Genomic DNA, 8,368 nt, shown 5'->3' with positions numbered 1-8,368 from the left:
TGGTATTGTCTATCATTGTAGTGCCATGGTAGAAGTCTTGGGTAAATAGCCTGAGAAGACATGTGGTTACTAGCAAAGTACTGAACCCAGAAAGATTGAACAAAATAAATGGGGAAGTGAGAAACATTGGCTTCTGGGCTGACATGTTGATAAACTTCTTTTCACCACATGCAAGTCTAAGCGTGCCCTCTGAGCATCTGACAGCTTTGTAATACTAAAGTTTACTGAAGTTATCCCCCCGTAGGGCGGGGTTAGTGTCCGGATGGGTAACCAAAAACATATACCCCTTCGTAAAACAGAAGTATTGGACCGAAAATACTATGAACGCTAACAAATGCGAAGTCAGCAAGGTACACATTTCGTTAGCTTGCTTTATGCAAAAACAAATATTGATGCAAAAGTAAATAAATATTGATACACTGATTTAAGAAAGAGTAGAAGGAAGTTTCCAGGACGGTCGCTCGAGAATAACATATTTACGACATGAAAACAACATTAATTTTGAACCGTGAATATAGAGTACAAACAGTTACGATCAGCGACAAACCTTTTGGGAGATTTTTCCTACGTTCAATTTTGTTATTGTACGTTTTGGCTGCACAAATAAATCGCAAAATCGAAAGTGACATCGCGGGAATTCAGCGGGCGCCGTGATTAAGTTACCGCGGCATGTTTACTTGCCAAACAGTGAAGCATCTGTGTGAAATGATGGCAAGATACCGGGTTTTCGTAAGTTTCTTTTTCTGTCAAGTGTTATAAAGTTTGACAATAAATGAGCGAATTCAAAACAAAGATCACAATAGCCCACCATTGTTTCTGCAAAGTCAAAAATTTACTCTCCAAGACGAGGTGGATTTGCTGTTCGTGATTCCTTACAATGCAGTCCAAGAAGTTATTTCTTCATTTTCCAGAAATGATAATACATTAATTCTGATTGTTCCAGCCGTTAATCGAGGAATTCGCAAATTTCCGTACCCTTCGCTGCCACTGCAAGAGCCAACGGTTCAACAACGATTCCGTTTCCACCCGAAAACATGTTGCGAAGAGCAAGACATACATAAATAATGTTAGAAACTCAAATTTCTAACAAACATAGCTTCTTTCTAATAGCTTATTTCTAATAAACATAGCTTATTTTCCAATGGAAAACAGAATTATATCGCCCATTTCATGTCCGATGGAAACAGATTATTTTACACAGTCATAGAATTCAGAGTTTCGAGGGCACCGAATATGACGACTGAAGCAATGTAGGCGCGCAATGTAAAGTGGGTGAGTAAGGTCCTTTAAGAACAATGAAGTTGAGAGATCAGGCATCACCTTAAAGCAGATGTTACAAAGGCCAGACCCGTTAAATGAACGGCGGTGCAGCAAAAACAACTGTCTGGTCTGCAGCATTGGTGGGAAGGGATTTTGTCGCACCAACGGTGTGACTTACGAGCTGGCATGTCAACTTTGCCACCAAAAGTTTATTTGAGAGACATCCAGAAGCGCTTACACCCGCGGTAAGGAGGTTCAGTGATGTGGAAGCACTCCCAAGAAAAGCATGAAGGCAAGATACCATGAGTAGTATCACGGGAACACATTTCGTGATGATGCAATGTTAACGGCAGATAGCAGAGTCGATAAGAATAAACCAGGTGAAAGGAGGACTCCCGATTACCACGAGGGACGAGTGGAGTTACTTTCGGATACCAAGAGCAACCATCAGTCGTAAATGAAGCAACTTACGTATGTCGCAATCTGTTGGATACGCACGACGAATATTGAGCGCGCTATGACCATAATTGGACATGTCACCATGTGTTGAAAAATAATAGGGGTTATCATTCGATGTATTTTGTCCTTCCTTTTCATTGGCCGAGAGCCCACCACGTGACCTGTAAATAACTGCCTACAAATAAGTATTTGCTGCAAATAATATTCGGCTCATGCGCAATTGAAATCATGCTCTTGTGAGAAAATGGCAGATTGGTTCCCCGAGCTGTCAGAGAATGATTCGACATCTTTAGTTGATCGAAAGAACACTGAGAATACCAAAAATGGAACAAAAGTTGCATTCAACGTATTTCGAAGGTATCTCAAGAAAAGAAAGGTAGACGAAGAGTCACTCGTGTCATCGACGCGAAGGACAAGTTGGCATATGTACTGTCAGTAGAGATTTTACGCTAAAGCCAGAAAAAAGAATGGCGAGCTTTACACAAAAGCTTCAGTTGTCGGGATACGCTTTGAAAACTGTTAAATTCTTCACCTTTGTTGATACCTAGTGTTATCGAACGCTTGACTGTAAGTACAATTTGAAGTCTACAATTATAATTATGCTGAGAAGGAAACCAATTGATTGATGCCATTACTCGACTCTGCAAGGCAGCGCGCGCTTACGGCTTCCCGGAAACAAAAACCAAAAACAAACTCGGTGATCGAATGATAAAACATTTAATTTATTGACCTCGGTTATCGCAAAATATCGTGATTTGTCAGTGTCTCGCAGATCAATTATTTGCCTCAGCCTTCGGCTTCGGCAAATAATTGATCTGCTCGCCATTGACAAATCACGACCAACCTCGTCCAATAATTGTTAATTATCGGGATACGCGATATTTCGGTAAAAGATTGTAGGGATAAAAAAAAAAGAAGAAAAAAGAGATTCCGAGCATCAAACTTGTCAATTTTTAAAGCAATAAAATAGATTCGTCGGTCAACATAGAAGGCACAAAAAAGTGAAAACCATATTCACAAATGCGATTATAATTATTAATTTTTTTGCCATCAAATATTCACAATATCTCTCCATGAGAACGTGTTCGAGAAAAACACTTCCCTGCCTCTCCCCCTCCTGGGGTATAATGACGTCCGCAGAAGTAACTGGCATTACGGAATATTTAGACCTCGAGAATTTCATGTTGGAAAAGCTAGTCTAAGAATAGTCCTAATGACTATCAGAACAACTGCAAACAGGTTTTTTGATCATGACGGCCATCCACATAATGATCCTGTCCACTCCACAGAATCTCACGAGGAAAGAACTCTGCTCAAATAACCAATCAAAATGTTTGTGGCAATTCCAAGCAGTGTTGCTCCAATGAATATTCTTTTATTGTCATTTATTAATCCAATCCTTTTGTGGTGATGTATTTCCAATGAGTCCCCTATGATGCGCAGTTCCGAGGCGACCTCGCGACACTTTTCTTGCATTTCACGGGACAATTCAGTATTACCATATGTTAATGTAGATGGACGATACATCTGTAGTCCGCGACTTCCAAACTGATTTTCACTCGAATTCTTTCCTGTGGCCAATGTAAACCGTCTGAAAGGAAATCAAATGTCTAAGAAATCAAACAAAGCTGTCTCGAAAAGAGTTTGATTGAAATCCTGACTATGCCACCTGTGATATACTCTGAAGCAGAAAATCCTAGCTGGAAAATGGCTATTTTAGTCTCAAAGTTTCGGGGCTGGAAGCGGAATAATTAGATCTCAGTTATTCATTATTCCTTCTATTCTTTCGAGTTATTAATGATTTTGTCGATATTCATTTTTCCGTATTCGTTGTTCTTTAACGGAAACCACAAAAATTATTTATTCCGAATGTTCGAACGCTAAATATTCATCATTCGTTTTCTTTTTTTAAGCCATTATTCATTATTCAGTCATTATTCCGCTTCCACCCCCGACAAAGTTACTTTCATTGGCTCATTGGCTACCGAACGAACGCAATTTACATTAGATGGTGGAAGATCCTCACAATTGAAATTTGATCCTAGAAAGCAAAGAAATTTTTGGTTTGTTTATCAGACGCAATCTCGGATAGGGTTAGGTTTAACTTTTTAAGAGTGCGTTCTTCACCTTAGTTTACGTCAATTTGAAATAAGGCACATCTAAAAGCGCTGGCGATGGCATAATGCATCACTCAATTCCAACTGGGCCCTGCCTTCCCCCCCCCCCCCCGCCCCCCCCGGGCAAATTAATGCAGGGCATTTGCCCGCCTTGTCATTCCCGGGGGTGGGGCTTTAGCTAATTTAGCGATGAAAATCGTAAGCCTTGATTCCAAAAAGCCACCTTAGTATTTATTGTAACTGGAATTTTCCTATTTATTTTAAGATCTTGAGAGAGCTGGTTTGAGGAGGGAATGATATCAGACTGACTAGTTTAAGAATGCAATGCGTGCGTACGTCGCAGATTAATGTGTAGCACGGTGGTTTTGGCTTACAGACTTAAAACTCGCTTTTTACAACTATAATAGCCAATTTTTCCTGGATCCAACCCTCTGAGGTCCACACGGTCAGTTTTGAACGTGAGTAATGGCGTGAAATCGAAAACTTACACTCAAAGTAAACGGCCTTTGGATAAACGTCAAAGCTCAAAATTTTGTCAGTCAGGTGTTTAGCAAATACATTTTCAAAATCTCAAGACATAAAATATAACTTTTCTTTTTGATACGTTTAAGAAGATGACCAATGGAGGGTAGTGACATTAAAATGTCAAACTGATCATGATCCCCCTTGATGTTGTGTCCAATGGTTTAATACGATCAGCAATTATGTGAAATTTAACAAGCGCCTTTTTCCTTTTGTCCTGAAGGCGTCATTTTGTTTTTTTCTTAAACAAAGGTTATCGCAATCCCAGCAACCAACTTCACGGTAAATGATCTAAGTCTTTGGCGGCAAGTTTGACATTTTAGAGTCGGGCAAAACTGACTTTCATTGTAAAATTAAAGAAATCTTATTAATCCAGGAACTTAAGCCATCTTCTAATGTCTACGTAAGCAGCGAGAAGCAGCTGCTTTATTTCGTGATTTCTATGAGGTGATAGTTGACGAGGCCAAAGGCCGAATCAACTATCACTTCATAGAAATCTTCATTAATTCCACTTTCTAAACAAATTACTGTTATTAATAAGACCTTCTTTTCTTAATCTTGGTTCCAGACCTCTTACTATATAAATATACGTCTAGTTTGCGTTGGTTTACCTTGTTTATCATCGCTGTTTCTGTTTTATTTTTGATCAAGCTACGATGGCGCCCGAAGAACATGGCTTTATAGGACAAAATTTAGGTTCAAAATTCGAGAGTTAGTGTAGGCCTTTTTTTGTTCAATGACATCAAAAATCATCGACGAAATATTACGTTAACATTCAAAGGCTGAATTTAAGTTATTGAAATAGAGCCTTCAGTCATCTTGAATCGACATCAAAAGTCATCAAAGATAAAACATCCATTTAAAGATCAAAGGAGACTTCTACACGATATTAAGTCATGTATCTCGGATAATTTAATTCTATAACTGATTATAAATAATTACAAATTAAACTGTGTGTTTATGTTCTGTTAAATTAACGAGCAGGATAAATAACTGAGCAGCCGGAGTTTTTGTTATCGGTTTCAAAACCCGGAGGCGAAGGCGAGCAGTTTTAGGTACGATCAAACACGACATGCGAGTTTATTGAACGGCTTAATTCAAAAACATTCCACAAAAAGAGTGTCCCTTTGGAGTCCACTGAGACAATGGTGCCAAATGTGAGAGGAATATATTAGCATACAAAAAAAAAACAACAAGCCGGGTCTCATTGCTATTCTTGATACTAAAAGAATTCTAATGAGGAGTATTATTAATGTATTTTGGGGTTATTTCCAAACTACTTATGTATAAGAACATTTGTGGGTAATGCAGAGAACTTTGGTTTTATTTTGTTACGGTTTAAAATTTCTTAGCTTTATTATTATTTTTAATTTTAGGGCTGCCGACGACTCCCTCCGCAATCTATCTTGATGTTCAGTGAGACTTTCTTTACATTGTCTATATCAGATTCATAAATTAACCAGAAATTTAAAAGTTTAAGTTGAAGTCTCCTTTTCAATGTGAGACAGAAATTCTTTTCTGCCAACTTAGAAAGATCGAAACGAGAGCGGATGGAATCGCTGTCTTGCAAGATAGACTTTTTTAATTGTACACAAGCGTGCACACCCTGTGAAGAGCCTCTGTGACTATAAAATCTAGAGAAAAACCAGAGTAAAGAGTAAAGAAAAACTATGCCAAAAATCAGGATACTGCAAGACCTCAATTCCAACCGCGGAAACGCATAATCCTTCCACAAGAACAATGGGATTGAATATTTTGGTGCAATGATCTTCCCTATTTACATAAGATTAAATGCTGGACCCGAACGGCTGGTCTAAAATACATTCCTTTTGATGACAGAGTAAAATAATAAAAGTAAGACAACACTACGCAGGTGAGTGGGTTTTGAATTCAACAACCCCTGTCAATATCTGCCCTGAAAAGTTCTGAATCATTTAGCGCTCAGAGGGGATCTACTTAGCTGCTGCATGGAAATTAAAAAAAATAACCGCTTATCCTACCTTTTCAGCCTCCTTTAACTAGTACACGCTTAACCCATCGAAGTTCAAGGGAGAGTGGAGATTCACTCATGGGTCTATTTACCCGTATCTCAACTCATTAGCATGCATTTCAATGTAAACTAAAAGAGTTTTCCCGATAAACTTCGCGTGATCCAATTTAACGATGGCACTTTACCACTTTCGTTATCAGTTTGGTTGTAAATTGATGTTTAACTTTGACAGCGTTTACCTCCAAACCTTTCTGATTTATTAACTACAACATACGAAACTGCTGTTAATTTAATTCAAGTTTTCTAACCATTTCACCAGTTTTGTCGACTAATGTAGTCTTTTTAGGTACATAACTTTTAGATAACGCTTCAATTAGAATAATAGCAGTCATTTCCTCCCCAACGAATCAGGCTCCATCTACAAATAGATATTTTAAGCCCACTGCGCTGTACCTCTGTAGAAGCAATGCACGCGCCAAAGAGAATTGTAAATCTGAATCTGATTATTAGTTTTCATCGATCGAAAAGCTTAACGAAATCGTTAAAAACTGGAAATTATCAGTTATTAGACGTTTATAGGCCACTGCATGGGATACATGGTGGTTTTTAAGTGTCGGTATCGAAATTAGAAAGGCGTGAAGGAACCGATATGCTATCTCAGGACGACAAAGTCCCTTGAAGGGAAATTAGGGACCAATGGAGACAAATATATGTGTAGATGTCAAAGCAACGGGATTTGAACCCGGAGCCTTCCCGTCTACGAAAAACGTGTGCCTAAATAACTGTACAGCCCCACATCCGACGTGTTTAGCTATACTCTTGGTGCAAGGGCTCCGGTGAAATTTATAATTTTTTTTGGAAAGGTGTTTAATTAATCTATTTGAGCTTGCGCGCCATGCATTTAGCTGCATGATATTTTGTAATTTAGAGCTGCTTCAGTAGTGAAAGAACTCCACTCTAGACTAATTTCTCCTCAACTTGAATCTTCATGAAAAGAATTTCTTCATACGCTTACAGGCCATTGTATGACTCGATAATTGTTATTTCCAAGCAAACGTTCGCTTTTTACTGGAATCTTCTTGCACCACTGAGCATATAATTTTTCCAATTGCATTTCAGCTGTGTCGTCCTGCCATTTGACTTCTTTCTGAATTTTCTTACTAAAACTGAGAGACCTCCCTCACTCAATACCTAACCAAATAATGTAAGTGGCTAGAAACAGATGAAATCAACGGTTCCTCAACAATAATTATTGCAGGCCGCACCATTCCTCATTAATTACTCTAAAAGTTCTTCCAAGACTTACCTGAGCATCCAAATGTTATTGAAATCATAACAAGTGAAAAGGTTTCTGCTCTGTCGTGGTCGCGTGATCGTAGTCTTTCTTAATGATTGAGAGAAGGACGAGCTAATTTTATTCTGTTTCGTTGGTTAGAAAACACACTTAGAAAAAACAACAAGTCGATCAGTCATTAATCAATGTAAATGACCCTGTCAGTAACACTAATGCAAAAAGCGATCTATAGAGATTTTTTCTTGAAAACTGCACGATGTTTTGGATTACTTTGCGTTGTCATCTTGCTCGTGTTTGAAAAAGGTTCCGGATATGCTTTTGAGCCAGTCGGACAATTAAAATGATTCTTGTCCGTGTAGCAAAAAAATGTTACTTTGCGGTCACAAATTTCGTGACAATCAATGTTCGCCGCATTAATTGCTTGCTCTACTTGTGCAAAACATTTTCACCTGACATTTTCACGAAGAGGCCAAAATAATTATTACATGAGATATCAAGACTGAATAGGACTCTCACCAGCAACACGCGAGCATGCAAATATCTCTACAGTATCGATTTTAACATTGTTTCATTTAAACAGGTTATTGGGTGTCCGATCCACCATCCCATTTCTCAGAGTAATAAAATAAATAACACCTGTGTGAGTTTATGTAGCGTCTCTCGTTTTACGTTTAAGCGTATTTCATGTCGACCTGTAAATTGTAAAGACAAGTCGAGATATGATTT

At 38.4% G+C, this 8,368-nt stretch overlaps 1 long non-coding RNA gene across 1 annotated transcript; it reads right to left on the bottom strand.

Annotated features, from left to right (window-relative positions):
* Positions 1-2,733: 2,733 nt before the first annotated feature.
* Positions 2,734-7,765, bottom strand: LOC138052808 (uncharacterized). Its single transcript, XR_011133153.1, has 2 exons — positions 7,655-7,765; positions 2,734-3,310 (listed from the first exon to the last, which is right to left on the bottom strand). It is a non-coding gene; the product is annotated as an uncharacterized lncRNA (long non-coding RNA).
* Between the last annotated feature and the right edge of the window lie 603 nt (positions 7,766-8,368).

Source organism: Montipora capricornis, chromosome 6 (assembly GCF_036669925.1).
Source record: "Montipora capricornis isolate CH-2021 chromosome 6, ASM3666992v2, whole genome shotgun sequence".
In the NCBI taxonomy this organism is placed as follows: Eukaryota; Metazoa; Cnidaria; class Anthozoa; order Scleractinia; family Acroporidae; genus Montipora; species Montipora capricornis.
The sequence above is the reverse complement of the archived record's forward strand: the minus strand, read 5'-3'. Positions and strand labels throughout refer to the sequence as shown.